We start from the raw sequence: 21,170 nt of genomic DNA, 5'->3' as shown, positions 1-21,170 counted from the left end.
TCCAACTCATTGTAATTTGAGTTTCCATGAGATGTTAGAGTAATGACAAGTTTTTGATAACTCACAAGGTAGCAAAGTGGAGATGATGCCTATTTGGTTAGAATGCATCAAACTTTAGAAATGTATTGAAGTTATCATTAATTCTGAATATATTCTTTAATATTGCAGTTGTGATTATCTTCCAAACTTTGTAAAATACATTTCTGATTCAATAATATTTACATCCCCAAGTTATGAGTTATTCAAAGGAGTTTAAATTCCTTATGGAATATTCTACTCTAGTAAACCTGACTTAGTCTCAAGTACAAAATAATTGCAATTTTGGAGTAAATTACTATGTTTTATCTCTAAGTATCTATAGAATCTAGTAGCACTGATGTTTTTAGTCCACTATTTATTGAAACATAAGTTTTAGCAGTGTATCTGTCTGACCCTTGTCCTGGCTTTTAATAATCTTAATAATTCTTCAGTTTAATTGGGATACATTTTCATCATGGAGTTATTACAAATCAAAGATATACAGACCAACATCTTAACATTTTTTTGAAACAAATGCTCACTTATAAATATTTTAGTAATTGGTCTAGAAATGGCAATGACTTGAGTATAGAACATGGACACTTGGAATAACAGAATAGAATTCAGAAATCAACTGTCCAAGTTGTGTTTTGTTTACTTTCAGTAACATATCCTGTTTTTAAAATAAAAAAAGCAAAACAATTTACTGAGCAATCAAGTTATTTTTTACCCAAACAACTTTTTGATGAGTTAAGTGTAAATGAGTCAAAAACACATGGAAAGAATTTTCCTTACAACACAAAGTGCTTTAATGGCAAAAGTGTTTATGAGAATGCAGTTTGGTTTTTAAAAATTTTTTAAATGTTTTGAGAAATAGTTCAACAATTCCAAATGTGGTTTGTTCATCTGTTCCTGGTACAATACACATCAAAAGAAAATCTTGAAAACAATAACAACTCTAGGGCATGGTTAATCAGATGATATCCCTAAATCTGATGTTTATCAAGGCCTCCTCAACGAGAACAGGGCAGTGTCTCATGGAAGTGGCAAGGTAGAGAAAACAAAATTGGTTCTGGCAGTGAAAAAAAAAATAATATACATATAAAGAATTTGTGATCATTATACAAACTGTCATTATTATTCAAGCAGATCTCAGTCCCCTTTTCATCAACCCAGTCCACATTTAGCCTGGTATTTCTTGGAGTCCTTGAAGGGGTCAATAAACAGCACCTCTCTTCCCTACCTCATTTCTGAAAGAATTGAGAAAATAACAAAAGAATCAAGAGGTAGAGAACCAAAATGACCCTGATATTGCTGGGAAGGTACATATGGACATCGAGCAACGGAATGACTCACTTTGGGAAACGTTGAGTCTGAAGAGAAGAAAAATTTGTCTGATCTCTGCCCCTAACAGGTGGAGAGAAAAGGCAAAAGAGACCCCATACACTTGGCCAGAATTGTTAATAAATTCGTTGTACTGAAAGAAAACTAGAGAAATGAATGAATATCAGTTTGCTAAGGCTGCGTTTAAAAAGGTGATTTAAACAACAGATACTTGTCTTTTCATAGTTCTAGAGACTAAAAGTGTGAGATGTAGGTGTTTGTTGGTAGACATGGTTCCTTCTAAAGGCTGTCTGGAAGGATTCATTCTAGGCCTCTCCACTTGGATTGTAGATAGTGGTGTCCTCCTCGTGTCTTAACATTGTATGCCCTCTGTACATGTCTGTGTCCAAATTACCCCTTCTTATAAGGACACCAGTCATATTGGATTAATCCCACCTTAATGACCTCATTTTAACTTAATCAGCTCTGTAAATATACGCCATGGTCACATCCTAGTGGTTAGGACTTCAGTATATGAATTTGGTATGAGGGGGAACAATTCAGTCCATAACCACTAATAAAGGCCTCATTTTACCTACATTGAAATCCCTTTAGCAAGAACCTGGGCTGTCTCTAATTCAAACAAGGGTGGTTCCCTCAGGAACTAAGAATGTTATGCTTGTTCGACTCCAAATCTCTTTTGAGCCCTGTTTATAAAGAGTCACAGACTTGATAGGACATACAAGATTATCAGAGCACAGGTTGTACACACACCCCCCCCCCCCCCCAGCTTGGAAGGCAAACCTATCCTGCTTTAAACAGCGGTTATACATAGAAAAATTATTTGCAGTCCCTAGAGTGTCACCAAATATCATAGTGAGAGTTACATGTTCTCTGAATGAAGCAATGCAGATAGAGAATACTTTTGGTTTAGTCTCATCAGGATGCTTGGTTGTTTATGACACTTGTTCAAAATTCACTAACTGAGAACTAGGGTTGAGCTGGGAAAAACTTGGCACTATACATTTATTGTATCTAGGGAAAAAATCCATGTATGCATACATAAATCTTTAGCTCAGAAAATAGAGTTTGTTGTTTTCTTATGCAGTTTAGCAATTTACAATTGTGGCACCATGGTCAGAGGGTCTTATCTATGTTTTTTTTCTTTACCTCCAAAATTTTCAAAACCTCTTCATTATCATTTTTTCTATATTATGAAGAATTCTCCTTAGTGGCCCAAAGTGGATAATACATTAAATTACTTTGCAAATTCAAAAGCAGCAAATAATGCTTTGCTTGCTAACACTTAAAAGACCTTTACAGATCCATCCTTTCCTCCTGTAATTGAATCCTTGCCTCAGCTGCATCTGTGGTTTCTCAGGGTGTGCTGTGGCCTATTGCTGGAACACAGGTGCTAAGTATTGTTCAGAGTCAAGGTGTTTTATCCTGTCCTCTGAGCTTGCCTGCACCTACTAAAATCTTGTATAAGGGTTAAACAAAATGATTATTTTGAATTCTTCTATTTAGGAATGGTTTTACTTGGAAATAAATACCCCAATGCAGCCTTCCTTTGTATTAAAAAACAAAAACAAAAAAAAACAACTTTTCTTTAATCATTAGTATACTTTTATTAAAAAAAATTTAAATTGTTGCCCATCTGGTGTGGTTCAGTGGATTGATCATCATTCAATGGACTGAGAGGTCCCGATTTGATTCCAGGTCAGGACACATGCCTGGTTGTGGGTTTGATCCCCAGTAGGGGGAGTGTAGGAGGCAGCCGATAGATGTATCTCTCTCACATTGATGTTTCTATCTCTCTCACCCTCTCACTTCCTCTCTCTCAAATCAATAAAGAAAATAAATAAATAAATAATAAACAAACTTTTAAAGTTGTTTCTATCTCTCTCACCCTCTCACTTCCTCTCTCTCAAATCAATAAAGAAAATAAATAAATAAATAATAAACAAACTTTTTAAGTTGTTTTCTAAATAACTGCTTTAACCTCATCTATAGGATAGCCTGATGTCTAACTAAAAAATTAGGAAATCTATTTCAAGGGTTCTTTGATGATTATAATTTATGGCCTACAGTTGTTTTATAATAAATCTGTAAAGTATTATGGACCACAGAATATAGATTTATTATACACCAATTAGATTAGAAAAACTGTTCTAAAGTCAGTGAGGACAGGATTCTGGGACATTATCTTTTGAGACATCTCTTGCTCTCTCTCCACCCCTGAACTCCAACTGACCTGCTCCTCTAGACCTAAGCTGATGCTGGAGCTGGCACGCAGTTGAGTGCAAAGGCGACTTTTGGCTTTCTGATGGGCTGGTTTGGCGTTTAGGCACCACATGATACCGACCTGAAGTCAGATTGTGGTAGGGTTAGGGATGCTCATGGGTATGGTCCACATAAGTCTTTTATGAGTAGGAGTGATTTCTTTGGTACCCAAGAAGCTGCAGGGGACCTTAATGGCTGGCCACATTCTCTCTTACTTCTGAGAATTTAGAAGGGGTATTAATACAAGAACCCAAGAGGCTTTTTGGTGTTTGCAGAAGACCAGTGGCCTCCCTGCTACTACACTATTATCACTGGGAAACAAAGATGATTTTATCTTCCAACATTCAAAGTAATGGTATTCCAAAAGCACAGACTCAACAAGCAGAGAAAGGAATCTCTACGGAGCACAGCAGCCATAGAAATGACTATTAACCATATAACACAAATCACCTTGCTAGATCAAAGAGTTACACATGTACAGGAATCTTGCATTTGTTTGTCCTCAGATACAATCCTTGTTCTTCTCATGTTCTTCTCTATATTTCTGGGACTGATTATTACAAGTTTCGGTGCACTACATTCAAATCTTACATTGCCATGTCCAGGCCAAACCATTACTAAAGCATTTATCAATTTTATAACTCTCTAGAAAAAATGTGCAGATATAGTTTATTTTTATTTTATTATTGACTGATTTGAGAGAGAGAGAAGGAAACACTGATTTATTGTTCCACTTATTTATGTATTCATTGATTGCTTCTTGTATGTGCCCTGACCAGGGATCCAACCTGCAACCATATCAGGACGACACTCCAACTAACTGAGGTACCCAACCAGGGCTGAAGATGTAGTTTTTGTCTCATATAACAGGTTAGTTATCCCTGTGCTGAAAATGTAGCTCAATTAAATGCAGGATATAAAGAGTACTAAGCCCAGTCCTTGGATCAAATAAATACACTGCTAAAATGTGTTTCAATGAGGAATAAAACTATTAGTACAATTAAATTTTGTAGAGATTTGAAGATGAACACATATTAATTTAATCCAAAAGTATATTTGTTTTATATTTAATTGAAACTGAATCAGGTTTATTAGTAAATGTATGTCATTAAGGGTTTATTTAGCTCCTTTGAGTAACTCATAACTTGGGACTCTACATACCATAATAGAAAAATGTAGACTTTTAAGGTAATATGATATATTTGTTACTTTGCACACTGGTCCATATTTAAAAAATTTTTTGACTCCCAAACATTATTTTGTGACATCAACAATGAACAATCAACAAACTCAATTAAATAGAAATATACACAAAGGTAGATTTTTATCCTTCAAATATAGACCTTATATCTGTAGGTATTTACAAGAAAAAAAATAATGCATCTGACTGCAAATAAAAGGTTATTTTATATTAATACTATTTTATATTAATATAAAATATTAATTATGTGGAAATTATAAAGGTATTCCTAAATTAATCAAATCACATAAGGAGTTGATTTCTCAAATGAAAGCTTATTGACTATTATTCAGCCAGACAGAATAAGTTCTTTCAAACCCACTCAAAGTTCTACTTGGTACATACTTGACATTTGTCTGAGGTGTCATGTACATTTGAGAGCTGGCTTCTTGATATGACATGAACTGCAGCCTGACATAGACCCTTGTTTTGAGTGATCAATAGGTAAGATGTTGTAAACTTATTCCTATATAGTAAGAATCCATGAAAGTAAGTCTTGAGCATCCAAGAACATTATAATTTTGAATTTGCATCCAGAGTTCTACTTACAAGAATTTTTTGAGACTAAATTTTTAAACTTAAGAGCCGTCATATTACAGGAACATATGTAGTTTATTTCTCTTTAAAGCTAAAAGAAGTAACAATTTGGTTCATCTGTTCTAATTGATTTGAGTTGCTTTAAAAATTGTCTGATGAGCAGGTATTCCAGATCATTTTTCATCAGTGACATTTCACAGCTATTAAAGTATTATGACTTTATAGAAAATGCTAAATCTAGAAACATTGCTCATTATTTGAGCAGACACCTTAGCCTTTATTATCATCATTGCATACCAAACTGGTTAGATAATTTTTACTGGTAATAGGCAAAGAAGATAAAAAAAGAATACTAGGTGCATATCTTCTTATTGGCATTTGTAGTTGATGGCGATTACTAAAAAGTAAATACTATACCTCCAGGGTTCTAGGCATTTCAGTGCCTGAGTTACACTGGAATTTAAAATGCTCACCAATTTTTATACTATTTTTATCATTTTAGTTTTATTATTTTAAAATACAAAGATGTCATATTTTGAAATTCTCATCACAATATTATTTAATCTATAACCATTTCATGTCAATTTCATTTTTCAATGGAATTGTAAAAAATTGAAAATAAATTAGATGAATACCTTCAACACTTCTAAAGGTCCTCCAGAGCACAATGACCTGGCTAAGGTGTAAAATGATTATGCTGAGCTCAAGGACTGCTTTCAAATGTGGCTGCATATTTTTTTTTAAATTATTTTTATTAAGTTGTTCTTGTTACAGATGTTTCTTCTTTTTCCCCCAGTGACACCTTCCTCCTGCCCATTCCCCAGCTTTGTTGTCTATGTCCATTGGTTATGCATAGTGGCTGCATATTTCAATTGGCTGCAGACAATTGATATTTAAAAATCTCAAATCTAAATTTCTAATGATATGCATATCTAAACTACATGTTGCTTCTTTTTCTAAAAAAAATTTTTTTCTTTATTGATTTTAGAGAGAGAGGAAGTAAGAAGGAGAGAGAAAGGAATATTGATGAGGGAGAACATCAATTGGCTGCCACCTGCATGGCCCCCACTGGGGATGAGGCCCACAACCTGGGCATGTGTCCTGACCAGGAATTGAACCAGTGACCTTTTGGTGCATGGGTCGACATTCAACCACTGAGTCACACCAGCCAATCCATATGTTGCTTCTTAAACATGCTGATTGGATAGAGTTGGGTTATTTTGGATTTTTTTTTCATGCTAAGAATTTCTATTTAATTTAGAAAAGTACAAGTTAGACTTCAGTACATTTTTATTTAAAGTTAACATAAGTGCCCTGGCTGGTTTGGCTCAGCAGTTAGAGCGTCGGCCTGTGGACCAGAGAGGCCCGGGTTCAGTTCCCACTAAGGGCACATGCCTCTGTTGCAATTTGTCCCCGCCCCAGTTGGGGTCCTGTGGGTGGCATCCACTCAATGTGTCTCTCTCACATTGATGTTTCTCTCTCTCTCTTCCTTCCTCTCTCCCTCCTGCTCTATCTCAAGATGAGTGCAAAGATGTCCTCATGTGAGGATTAAATAAATAAATAAATAAATAAATAAATAAAGTTAACATAAGCTTTTAAGGAGTATTTGGAGGGGGAAAGTGTATTTATATTATTTGTGCATAATTTTGTTATGATTTGTTAGCAAATTTGGAAGACCATTAAAAACAGAACTAAAATTGATGTAGACATGTACTATGGTGTTATTTAGATAGATTCTATTGCCTCACTTACTGGATAGAACATAAAGATACTGTAAAATATTCTTATAATAACAAAACTGAAATTATTGAGAGAGCAGCGGAAGGCTTCTGTTATAAACATGCGAACATATCGTAAGGCGATACACTTGCATACACACACTTGCATACACACTAAGACACGGCCATCCATAAATACACAGAACAAAAGTGCAGTTGCAAAATTTTGTACCATCTTTTAGGTAAAAGAAAGTGCAATTCTGAAACATAAAATCCTCCAATGTGTATCCCAAGGCTCTTTAGCATGCCTTTGACAGCAGTTACTAAGAAGTAATTACTGTACTTCCAGGGGTCAAGGCATCTCAGTGCCTAAGTTACGCGGGAATTTTATATGCTCATATTTTCCCCTGAAATTGACCTGTTACCTCCATGTGGCAGCAATTGTCACCAACAAGCAGTTCCTTGCCTCCCGCCTCCTACTCTGGCTTTGCATGACTGTCCCTGTTAAAACAAACATGTTTTCAGTGCATCTCCATCCCAGATTCTCCCCAGAGTCTTTGTAGTCAAAATGCATTTAGTTTTAGAAGGAACTCAACCACAGCCAAGATTTTCCAGCAGTGAAACATGAAAAGATGTCAGAGGTTGCTTAGGAATATATAATATACAAATCATGCAAACCGCTCCCAGGGTTTGTACCTCCCTGCGCCCCATCCTTGCTTCCTCCAACTTTTCTTCCCTACAGAACATGTAAGGCTTACAACATGAAATATGATACATAGTAAAAGTTACCTAGAAGTAAGACTCATCTCTGCTCTTTTAATTTTGATAACTTTTCATCAGAATCTAGTATACAAAGAGATCACTCTAATGTTCAGCTTTCTGAATTCACTTACTGAACCCGTGCATGTAACTGACATCCAGATGAAGAAACAAAACATTATCAATTGTTTGTAATCCCCTTTGTAATTTCTTGCAGTGATTAATGCCCAAAAGTAATCACTATCCTGACTTCAAAGAGCAGAGAGTTTGTTTCATCTGCAATTGTACTTCATATAAATGGAATCATATCATAGACACTATTATTCAATACTGTATTTGTGAGGTCTACCTGTATGGTCACATGTAGATATAATCGTCCTTATTGTTTTAATGTATTCTGTGTGTATTTATCAAAGTTGCTAGATTCAACATCAATATACAAAATAGAAAGTGAAAGAATAATACAATTTACAATGTCATCAAAAAAATTTATTTTAGAAATATCTAACAAAATATGTAAAAAAACCTCTACAATGAAAATGACAAAACATTATTGAGAGAATTTAAAGAAGTCCTAAATAAAGGATGAAAATTCATGTTAACAAAATGGAAAACTCAGCATTGTATAAAAGTCAATTATTTTAACATTAATCTACAGATACAATGCAATTTTAATAAAAAGCCTAGCAGGATATTTTTACATAAATTTACAAGCTGATTCAAAAATAAGTATAGAAATTTAAAAGACAATGAACTAAAAAGAAAATTTTCAAGAAGGGATGGCAAGTAAACATTTGCAATAATACAGGAGAGAGATGATGAAGGTCTAAATACAAGATGGTGTCCTAGGGACAGGATGGCAAAGATAAGGAGGAAATGACCGGACTTGACAAATTACTGAACATAAGAGTTAAAGGAGAAGAAGTGATAATTGATGATTTCGATATTTCTGATTAAGGAAGCTGAGTAGTTTGCAGATTCCTTTAGTCAAAACAGAAAACACTCGCCTTAAAATTTGTGGAGATGATGTAGTGAATAAATTTAGGGATGGCAAACTTAGAGGAGATAATGAAAAAATTGTTGAATTTGAGGTGCACTTAGGATCATAAGTTGGAAATGTATACTTGGTGGCTAAATACAGAGATCTAGAGGGACCTTACCTAACGATTTGGACTTCAGAATCATCAGGGTCTCTCACTCTGTCACTATTTGGTTCCTCCTGTTCAGTTCCTACTGTTCCTACTCCAGCTCAACTGCCCCCCCATCCGGGTGATTGCAGTCACTCTACCCGCTGCTTACTCTAAATGTCAGTCCCGAAACCTTTCCCTTGCACATGACGACAATCCAACCACTTGGGCCACTGAGCCAGCACTTGTCTTTTTTAATAAACAGTTCAAGTGACTTTCTCTAGTATTGAACTAATATTAACGTTACCCTTTTGATAGAGGGAATAATAGTGGCAATAGGGACATTAGAATACTTACTTATATGACTAAAAAGTTTAACTGATTAGATTCAAATTCATGCACCTGGGAATGTACAACTGTTGCTAGAATTAAAACATAGTGATACAGGAAAAAACAACAGCAAGATTCCAGTGAGTCAAATGACTACATCAACTTCAGACTTCAACACATCTGTTTCTATCTACATAGATTATGGTGTACTCTAAGTAAATAAAATTTTCACTCTTCAATTTCTTCTTTATTGTCCCTTTAAATAATATTGTCCTGAGGAATAAGGTTTTACCTTAATAGCCATCCAGGAGAACTTTCTTATACTTCTGAGACATAATTTAACATATTAATTTTATTTTAGAGGCATTCTTTAAATGTATGAAATTTTGTATTATCTGAACATAGCACATATATCTGTTGTAACACAGGTGATCCATCTTAGCTTGTATTGTTCTTGCCACATCACCGGATAATCTGGATTTAGCTATGAGGAGCTTGGGTGGCCCTGTTCACAGAACAAAATATTTTGGTGACTTTGTATACCACTGATTAGGCTGTGATTTCTCCACATGGATGGTAAGAATGCATTATGTTAATACTTCATTCATCAATGCCCTAGACTTCCTATTTATTTATTTATCTATTTATTTATTTACTTTCCTTCATTAATTTTAGAGGGAGAGGGAGAGAGAGACAGAAACATCAATGAGAGAAAACATTGATTGGCCGCCTCCTGCATGACCTCCACTGGGGATCAGGCCCACAACCAGGGCATGTGTCCTGACCAGGAATCAAACTGGTGACCTCCCGGTGTATAGGTCGACGCTCAACCACTGAGTCACACTAGCCGGACTAGATTTCCAATTTAAAAGATACTTCAGTAAGCCAAACCTTTTCAGTTTATACACACACAAAGCATCCTGGCTCTTCCCCGAATCACTGCTTATGCTGGTACTTCTCTTCCCCTAACTAGTCTGGGCAAACCTTGAGGGTCATCCAGTCTCAGAGTCATGCTGACCGAGAACTAACCTCCTATTCTGTTCTCCTGGGTCAGCTTTGAGAGCAGAGAAAGTTTCCCCATCTTTCTCATACCTAAAGAGTGCCTAATTTCTAAGCAAAATGTAAATGCTTGAGTTATTTAAAAATACTGCCCAACTAAATGATAATAAAATTAGGGCTGGGCAAAAAAGATATGTCAAGTTGCTCAGAAGGCTTCCTGCTTCGATGCAAATTGAACTTTATATCTACTGAAGGCAGGGCGTGTCAGCACAGCACTGGCAGTTCTACGTGGGTGGGCATTTCACTGCAAACAAAAAAGAGGTTAGGAAAGCTAAATGGGGCAAACAGGATGTTATTGGAGTAGACTTTATGGGGAAAAAATGAATTCATCTCTGTATGTAATTATTTCCCAATCTTCTCACTGTGCTCAGTAATGAATGAGCTGATTTTTGAACCAGTTAATTTTCTCTGTAGAATTGATAAAATGGCGATGTTGGAGGTAATTTATCTCTAAAAAATATCGATGTGGAAATGGCAACATCAAACTATGAAGTACTTATGCCCTAAAATGATGTTTAGTTCCTTAGTGGTTGCCTGATTATTCAAAATTCCAAAGTATTTTTGACTTGGGATCATCACTCATGCAACATTCTTCAAATTAAGTTTTGCTCTTTCTCACATAAATTAGGAAGTTCCGTCAAGGAGTTATTTTTTATTTCCATGATGACAAGAAACTAAAAAAAAAAAAAAAAAAAAAAAAAAGTCGTCATTAAAGAATAAAATGGTCACAGGAGCATGCTAATTTAATTCCAGAAAATGTTCTCTACCTTTACCTTACAAATATCAAATATCTTTAATGCAACAGAAAATATCATTTATGCTTCATGATGTTTGGAAATGGCTACATTGCTTTTAAAGTAAGGGTGAACTAGAATGTCTTCTTTCAATATAAGTTCCAGAAGAACAAATAGTGTGTGGTTTACTCAAGATTTCATTACATCTGTATCTAAATTTCCTGACCCAAAACAAGTCCTTACTTAATGGCTAATCTTTGTTTCTAATACCACACCCCATTAAAAGAAACCAGGCCTCCTTGGTGAATGTCTAATTTTAGGTGAAGAAGATATACAATAAGTCTTCTGGAGCAGCTTGTATTGCCAGGAAGTAGAAAAGTGAAAAAAGATGTGCAGTATGTAATCATATGTACATACACACATGCATACATGAGATTTATGGCAAAGGAACACAGAAGCTATCTTAAGAAATTCTCAATGACCAAAGCTGGAAGAATTTTAGCAAAAAAATTAAGTAGTATTAGATCATAATCCAAATATAAAATAATATCCAAATGTCCACACTGATAAAAATTAATTATTAGATAAATTAAGAAATGGGGGAGAATAAAAAGATCCCCATGTAGAAGAATTCCAAATAATTTATGTAGATATTCTGCTCTCATGTAGCTGTAGCATAACTCTCTCTTCCTTACGTGTGGGCTGCAAATAGTGATTGATTTCCTCCAAAAGAGTAAAAATAAAGAGGGAGAAAGGAGTAACTACAGAACAGAAACCTGACAAACACTACTTCAACCAAGTGATCAAGGTCAAGGTCAATGATAAGTCATGTTGACAGTACGTACCCTTAATACAGTTTGATGAAATTGATGATTTATCCCCGTGGTCTTCCTCCCCAAACCTGTATCCTCAGTCTGATTATGAGAAGAACGTTAATCAAATCCCAATTGATGTACATTCTACAAAATACCTAATCAGTACCCCTCAAAAATATCAAAGTCACCAAAAACAAGGAAAGTCTGAAAAAATGTTGCAGCCAAGAGGAGCCTACGAAGACATGACAACTAAACCCAATATGAGATTCCAAAACAGAAAAACGACAATCGCTTAAAAACTAAGAACTCTGCCCAGGACGGTTTTGCTCAGCAGTTAGAATGTCGGCCTGTGGTCCAGAGAGACCCGGGTTCAGTTCCCACTAAGGGCATGTACTTTGGTTGCAGTTTGTCCCTGGCCCTGGTTGGGTCATGTGGGTGGCAGCCACTCGATGTGTCCCTTTCACATCGATATTTCTCTCTCTCCCTCTCTTTCTCTCTCTCCCTCCTGCTCTGTCTGAATAAAAAGTGGAAAAATGTCCTCGGGTGAGGATAAACAAACAAAAAAACAAACAAAAAAACTAAGAAATCTGAATGGAGTATGAACTTTAGCTAATAATGATATATCAGTATTGACCCATTGATTGTATTGGACATTCTAGGCCATCTTAGGATGTAAAGAATTGGAGAACTACGTGTAGAGTACACAGAAACACTCGGTATTATCTTTGCAATTTTTTCTATAAATCTAAAACTATTATAAAATGAAAAATGTATTGAAAAGAAAAGTAAGAACAATAGAAAAGAAAAAAACAAATAGGTACATTGAATCAAACTATACTTAACCACACTTGATTATGTTTGTGTGAATCTTTCTCTAAGAGTATGTGTTGGAACTTGTTCAGCCATTGCAGAGAGAGAGAGTAAAAAGAGCTTCTTTAGTAGCTTATGTTATTTGGACCCAATTACCATATAGTTGAGATTTTTTTTTTTTTTTAAAGAAATCATTACCATACACTTCCACATTGCAGACAGTTAAGAACAGAGATGAATCAGTATATTTATACCTCAACACAATGTGCTTTGGTGTTTAGAGAGAAGGAGAGTGTGATCCAAATGGGGCAGGAATGCTCTCCAGATGCTCAGTTTAATTTCCACCTTGCATTAAAAAAAATCACTGTATGGTACAAGCGAGTGGAAAGGCTAACAACGTAGGTCAGAGTGTTATTTTTACTTTGCCTAGAGGTAATCTTTAGTGATTAGTGCCTCATGGATTTTACTACGTAATGAAAGCAGCTGTTAAACAAACACTAAAGTCACTATAAGAAGTACACGTAGTTTCCAGAGACTTGCATAGTCCATGTACTTCCTACTTCTAAAGCTTCATGTACATCCGTATGTGTGTATGCACATACATGCATGTGTAATATGCATATACTTGTTTTATAAACAAAGTGGATTTGCATATGTGTCCATTAATCTAACTTATTTTCTTTTACATTTTAAAGACAAAATTATGAAGAATTGTATGACCAGTTTAAACACTGGAAAAATTTGCACTGCTTTCTGTCTCTTTTGAAATACTTCATTTGAGCCAGCCATTTGTCAATTATTTTGCCATTTAAAGCAATCATGATGCTAAAACAGAAGTCTCTCTTAAATCAATTCCTCTAGTAGCCCCAACTCCAATGAAAACATCAAAGTACCTAAATGAGGCAAGATGCCTGGATTCCCAGTGATGTGGAGGGAGAAAATAGCCTTTCCACCTTTAAGCATAACATATGCTGTAAGTTGAAGGAAAAAACGGTCTCAAGAGGAATCCCAGTACAGTGTCCTGTAATGAAACTCAGATGCAAGCTTGACCCTTGCACTCTTGCTTCCCTCAAGATACTTGAAAGGAGAGTGGATTGAAGACATTTAAAAGTTTAACCTGGATGGACCGAGACTTGCCTTGGGGTGGTGAACACACAATACAGTGTACCGATGATGTGTGGTGGAATTGGGCACCTGAAATCTGTATAATTTTGTTAACCAGTGTCACCCCAATAAATTCAATAAAAAAGCTTTACCTGTGTTGATTGCTCTGGAGGATGAGCCTTTTTTTTACCCAGAGGTGCAGGTATCAGTCATTTTAGAGGAAGTTGTTTTTTAGAAACTCCAGGTCAGTAATAGTGTTTGAAGGTTGGTAATTTCTTTTGTGAACCTGTGAAAATGACTGAAGTGATAGTAAAGAAAATGATGTGTGGAATTGCAAAGAAGAAATTGATATAAATGGTATAGGCAATTTAGATTGAATCTATATATTCTCATTACTGATTTGTCATAAATCTTTAGTGTTTTTTAATATCTACAGCATAAATTCAAAGGAAACATTAACAGAAGGTTTAAAATGTGTGGGTTCAACAGTCAGTTCAGTTTCTTCTTCATGCAGGTGACCACTTAGTATCAAAATTACATGGATTGGCTCTCTGGACCGCAGGCTGCCTCTCTAACCACTGAGCAAACCAGCCAGGGCACATGAATTGGTTCTATATCCTTATGTTGTGCCTGTGAATTAGCGTCGGAGAATGTGGACATATGCAAACACTTTTATGGTTTTGAATCAAAGGAAGCAGATGCTTTTTATGCAAAGTCCTGATTTTTACATTATGGATCACTAGAATTGACACTAACAGGAGTCATGTGTCTAATTTTTTGCATCAGTTTGAGTGAAAAATATATCCAACAATGGTAAATTATTTTAACCTCTCAGGAAGTACGATTGGCTTCACAGTGAGAGAGAGGCTGTGCAAGTCAAAAGCATAAAAATGCCAGCCATAAATAAGGTGAAAAACCCTCATCCCCACCGGGGTAAAATAACTTTACACATTCCTGAGATACTGACTAGGAACAGACAATTTCTTTAGAGATTTGTTTGGTCCAAGAGTAGAGGGAAAAGAACTTTAAATAATTTATTGCCACATCACTCCAAATCACAACCTTGAACGTAAAGGAAGAAAATCTACTTTCAAATCAATTTTGCAATGACAAGTGTAACTAAAACTTTGAAGGGAAAAGTTATCTTTGGCAAAATTTATATCTCTGAAGACAAATGCATATTATATTTTAGAGGTGATATTTTTATCATATACATATGTATTTGTTCATAACATTAGAGTTTAAAAAATCAGGTCTTTCAGAAAGATTGTTCTTCAATCCAGGACAAATGACAACCACCATAAAATGCAGTTGTAGGTTTCATTCTATCCAGATACTGACAATTACTTGTTCAGTGGTGTTTAAAGAATTATGATGCTTATTATTTATCAATATCTTCAGATATTTAACTAAAAGTAGAGAATAGTACTTTCTCAATAATTGTAATAGTGAAATTTTAAAACTTCATTTTACTATTAGTCATCTATTTGAACTGAAGATCATTAACATAAGATTTGCTCCTAACTCTGACTGTGGAAATGAAGGCTAATTGAAATGAAAACACATAAGGGCAGGTCAGTGTTTGGTTGCTCCTACAGTGGAATCTCAGTTCCAGCACCCAGAGACCCCAGCCTGCCCCTGGCTGGGAAAAGACCACTTCTGTGTGACTGCTGCTTTCTCGTCTCTCAGATGCATTTAATCACACTCACCTTGTTCTACTTGTGTGTAGTTTGGTTTAACAAATTAATGGTCTAAAGTGCTTTGAAAATATAGATCTATATATAATTAATAAAACATTATTACTGCCTTGGGATAAGTCCAAGGAGAAGGAGGCGAAAGAATAACGACTTGCCTTCTAGGATTGTAAAAGTTTCAAAGAGCAGAGTTTTTTAACTGGGTATTTCTTGCATTGATAAAAAATCGTCTCGTGACAGCCCTAAAACAATTATGTTAGACAATTTAAGATGACATAAGCAATTATGATTGAATCATAATGTTGCAATCTGTCTATTTTAGCCTCTACTATTGTTATAATTAAAGCTACAGGACGCTCTTCATTCTCATTTACTAGTTATATACTCATTCACATATTACTTTGGATGCATGCACAGTCTCAAACTAAGACATGCTTAATGATAGGAGGAAGAAAAACAGCTAAGAAATATGGTTTCTGACTTCAAGACTCTTTCAAAAACCTCATAAGGGAACTTTTCATTGTACATATTTGGATGTGCTAAATAATCTTAGGGCCATAAAAAAGAGATTCCTTTTGAATTGCAGAGGATAGTGAAATAATTTCTGAGACTGACGTGGCAAGGGAAGGTGGGGATGTAGGAGAGAACAGGATCTGGGATGTTTTTATTAATGACCTAGAACTAGATCAGCTTTGAAGTAGGTTAGACTTGGAAACACAAAGACAACTTGGAAGACATTCAAGGCAGGAAGATAGGTGAGCAGGAAAACATAAAACAAATGTAGGAAAGTAAATGGTTTAGGAGTTTCGGATGTGTCAAACTGGGTAGGAGGAGATAAAGCTCTAAAGATAGGTTGGCGCCGGGTTGTATAGGCTCTTGAATGATGGGTTGAAATGTATGGGCTTTATTTAGTGGGAGATTGTAAACTACTTCTTCAAGTTAAATAAACATTTTTGTAAGCGTTGTTTTAACTTGTAAGAAAAGCACATTTTATTCAAGATGAGGTTGTATATAATTCATTTAAAAATGTCCATCCTGCCTGTGATTAGAAAATAAAACAACAGGACAGTTAACTTGACAATAGATTTCTGACAGCACAATGGTGCTTTTCAGACTAAGTCTACATTAGTATGCAAGGGCAAACAAAATATTCTCAATGTTAATGAAAAATTGTTTTTAACTGAACAGCAATGTTTTACTGTATATTTATAAAAAAATCTATGCTAATTTGAGTCTAAATTATAGATGCCACAGGTGTCTTTATGAATCTTGAATTTTAGAGCATTTTCTTGAACTGGAGAAATGTTAACATCTATTGTTATTTAAGAAATAATAGAATTTCAAAAGCAAGCATCTCATTTTCTTGATTCATCATTTTTTTTATTTTTTAATCCTTACCTGAGGACATTTTGCACCTACCCTCAGATAGAGTGGGAGGGAGAGAGGGAGGAAGAGAGAGAGAAACATCGATGTGAGAGAGACACATCGACTGGTTGCCGCCCACATGACCCTAACCGGGGCCAGGGACAAACTGCAACAGAGGTACATGCCCTTAGTGGCAACCGAACCCAGGACTCTTTGGCCCACAGGCTGATGCTCTAACCACTGAGCAAAACCGGCCAGAGCTCATCATTTATTCTTAAAACAGTCATAGCAGCAACAATTTTCTCTTGGGGAAATTCCTTTGGAAGCAATATTGAAACAAGTTGGGAAGCACTCTAGAAACAAGTTGGACTAGACTTCTTGTTTGTAGGTGAAAACAAAAACAGGAGCCAGAGATGTTTAATGACAAGCCACAAACAAAACAAAACAAAAAACTGGCTATGAAAACCCAGATCTGTTTTCTCAATTCAGTTTTAATTTCTCAATTACAATTTTTATCATTGTAAAATGTTATATTATAATGTTGTATGATATATATATATATAGAGAGAGAGAGAGAGAGAGAAGTAAGGTGTTTTATTTCTTTGTAAAACAACTTATGAAGAGTACTTGTCATATACCTAATGATATGGAGCAAGCATTATCGCACATTTTTTTGGTATTTTTATTTATTTTTATTCCTTTTTATTGAATTTATTGGGCTGAAACTGATTAACAAAATTATACAGGTTTCAGGTGTACAGTTCCACAACACATCATATGTATATGTATTGTGTGTTTACTACCCCAAGTCAAATCTTGTTTCATCACCATTTATTCCCCCTGTATCCTCCTCCCAGCCACTGACCATTACCAAGCTGTTGTCTATGTCCGTGAGTTTTCCCCTCTTTTTTCTTTTTTGCTCAATCCTTCCAGCCCCCCTACCCAGTCCTCTGACAGCTGTCAGCCTGCTCTCTCTCTAAGTCTGTTTCTATTTTCCTTGTTCGTTTTGTTCATTAGATTCCACATATGATTGAAATCATATGGTACTTGTCTTTCTCTGACTGGCTTATTTCAGTTAGCATAATACTCTCCAGGTCCATTCATGCAGTCGCACAGGGTAAGATTTCCTTATTTGTGTGTGTGTGTGACATAGTAATATTCCATTGTGTGAGTGTACCATAGCTTTTTTATTCACTCATCTACTGGTGGGCATTTGGGTTGCTTCCAAATTTTAGCTATAGTAAACAATGCTCCAATGAACATAGGGGTGCATATAGTCTTTCAAATCAATGTGTCCGGTTTCTTTGGATAAATTCCCAGAAGTGGAATCGTTAGGTAATAAGGCAGTTCTGTTTTTAATTTTTTTGAGGTAACTCCATACTGCTTTTCACAACAGTTTCACCAGTCTGCATCCTCACAAACATTGCATATAGGTTTTCTTTTCTCCACATACTCTCCAATACTTGTTCTTTGTTGATTTATTGATGATAACCATTCTAACAGGTGTGAAGTGATATCTCTTTGTGGTTTTTATTTGCATCTCTCTGATGATTAGTTAATGTTGAGCATCTTTTCATATGTCTATGGGCCATTGGTATATCCTCTTTGGAGAAGTATCTCCAAAATATTCAGTTCCTTTGCTTATTTCTTAAATTGAATTGTTTATCTTTTGGTGTTGAGTTTTATAAGTTCTTTATACATTTTGGATATCAGCTTATCAGATGTAATAAACTATCACAAAAGAAAACTAAGAAAACAATCCCATTCACAATCACTTCATAAAGAATAAAATACCTAGAAATAAATTTAACCAAGAATGTAAAAGACCTCTACTCAGAAAATTGTAAGACATTGAAAAATTTGAAGAAGATACAAATAAGTGGAAGCATATACCATGTTCACAGATAGAAAGAATTAACATTATTAAAATGTTCATACTACCCAAATAAATCCATAGATTCAACACAATTTTTATCAAGATACCAGTGGCATATGTCACAGAACTAGAACAAATATTCCAAAAATTTATATGTAATCACAAAAGACCTCAAATAGCCCAGTAATCTTGAGGAAAAAGAACAAAGTTGGAGGAATCATGCTACTTAATATCAAACTATACTCTAAGGCCATCAAAGTCAAAACAGCATGGTGCTGGCATAGCAACAGACATATAAATCAATAGAACAGAATAGAGAGCACAAAAATAAACTCATGCTCTTATGGTCAATTAACATATGATAAAGGAGGCAAGAATACATAATGGGATAAAGATAGTCTACTTAATAAATGGTATTGGGGAATTAGACAGATAGGTGAAAAAAAATCTAGGCCATCTTCTTACACCATACATAAGAGTAAACTCAAAATGAATTACATACTTAAATGTTAGGCTTGAAATCATAAAAATCATAGAAAAAAAATGGGCAGTAAAATCTCAGACATTTCTCATAGCAATTTTTTTTTTTCTGATATATTTCTTCAGGCAAAGGAAACAAAAGAAAAAAAATAAATAAATGGGACTATATCAAACTAAAAAGTTTTTACACAGCAAAGAAAACCATCAACTAAATGAAATGACAACTCACTGAATGGGAGGACATAATATATTTTCAAAGAAGATTTTAGACAACATTTTGAAGATTCTGCTTTATATTAGATTAAACCAAATACAGTATTTTTCTTTAATTTTTTATTGATTTTAAAATTGGCTTTTTAAATTATGTCTGTGAAATTGTACTTTTCGAATGTCTTCTCTAAACTAAAGCAGCAATTACTTATGTAACTTCCAAGTAGAGAGTCTAAAGAAATATTTTTTTATTAATTTAAATTTATACTTTTCTAAATATATAATAAATGACACTTATTTTAAATATGTATGTATATATATTGTTATACCATATTTAGAATCTTTTCTTAACTGGTTGGTTTTAATATTCTGTTTGAATTATGGATTTCATCAAAGGAAGTCTAATGAGGAATAGTCTTTCATTTTAACAAAAAGGATCAGTCTCGGTTAGGATTTCAGAAATCAAAAACTTTTTATGAAATAACAGGGTGAAGTTGGTATTTGATGATAATGATATGTGGTTTTGTAATGTATAGTTATCCTATGCAAATGCCATCAGGTTTAAATTTTTCTACTGATTTTATTTAGTTGTAATTGATACATTTTTATAGATATTTCATTATTTATAGATATTTCATAATTGTTTTCCTAGGATGGCATTTTATAGCCTTAAGTGTACAATTCAACATGTTACCCAATAATTCTTTAGGTTTTTGTAGCTTTTTAATTGTATCACAAAATCCTACAGCCCACTAAACATACATTGAATTGAAGATTGAGACTTATGTTTTATTTTCTTAACTACACTAGATAAAAAGTGACCATGACTGAGCTACCATAATTATTGGTTACTTGCACTCTGACTTAAAAAGTTGGGAGAGGAGAGGAAGATTACATATACAGAAAACTTTCTGGAGATCTCACACAGCTTTGGATTTTTACATCGTCTCCTCCTCCTCCTTCACTTTCTCCTTTTTGTTTTAATTCTTGTCACATGTTGTTGCTCTTGTCTTTCTGAGTGAACTGAGTATTACAATAGCTGTAAACAGCAACGCTATGCTAGGATTGACTATATAATTTCTAAGGCTCAGTGCAAAATGAAAATGCAAGGCACCTATTGAAGAATTGTTAAGGATTTTAAGATGTGACGGCAAGACATTAAAACAAGCAAGGGGCCTTTTTAAGCAACTTTTTAAGTATGACTTCACAGGTCACATGCTTATGAAGCCAGCCCATGCTACAATTTGAAAGGGAGCAATATAAATGTCCTCCTTCATCATTTTCTTCAGAATTCTTGACAATTTCTTTGTTGGCAATTATCATCACAGGCAGAAAATCTGTAGGTTGCTTCATTTCTATACTTAAACTATGTGCAGGAGCTAATGATTGGAACAAAATCATTAGTGTTTGTACTAGTTTCCTATCATTGCTTCTGTAGTAAATTACCACGAACATAGTGACTTAAGACAACACAGGTTTTTTATCTTACTATTCTAGAGGTCAGGAATCCGAAATGGGTTTCACTGGGAACTAAGATTTCAATAGGTCTTTAAGGAAGAATCTGGTTTTGGGTTTTTTTTGCCTTTTCTACCTTCTGGAGGCTGCCTGAATTCATTGCCTCAGGACTCCTTTCCTCTTCTGCAAAGCCAGCAGCACAGCATCTTTAAATCTCATCACATCACTGACAC

The sequence above is a fragment of the Molossus molossus genome, unplaced genomic scaffold (genome assembly GCF_014108415.1).
Source record: "Molossus molossus isolate mMolMol1 unplaced genomic scaffold, mMolMol1.p scaffold_m16_p_7, whole genome shotgun sequence".
Taxonomy (NCBI): Eukaryota; Metazoa; Chordata; class Mammalia; order Chiroptera; family Molossidae; genus Molossus; species Molossus molossus.
The sequence above is the reverse complement of the archived record's forward strand: the minus strand, read 5'-3'. Positions refer to the sequence as shown.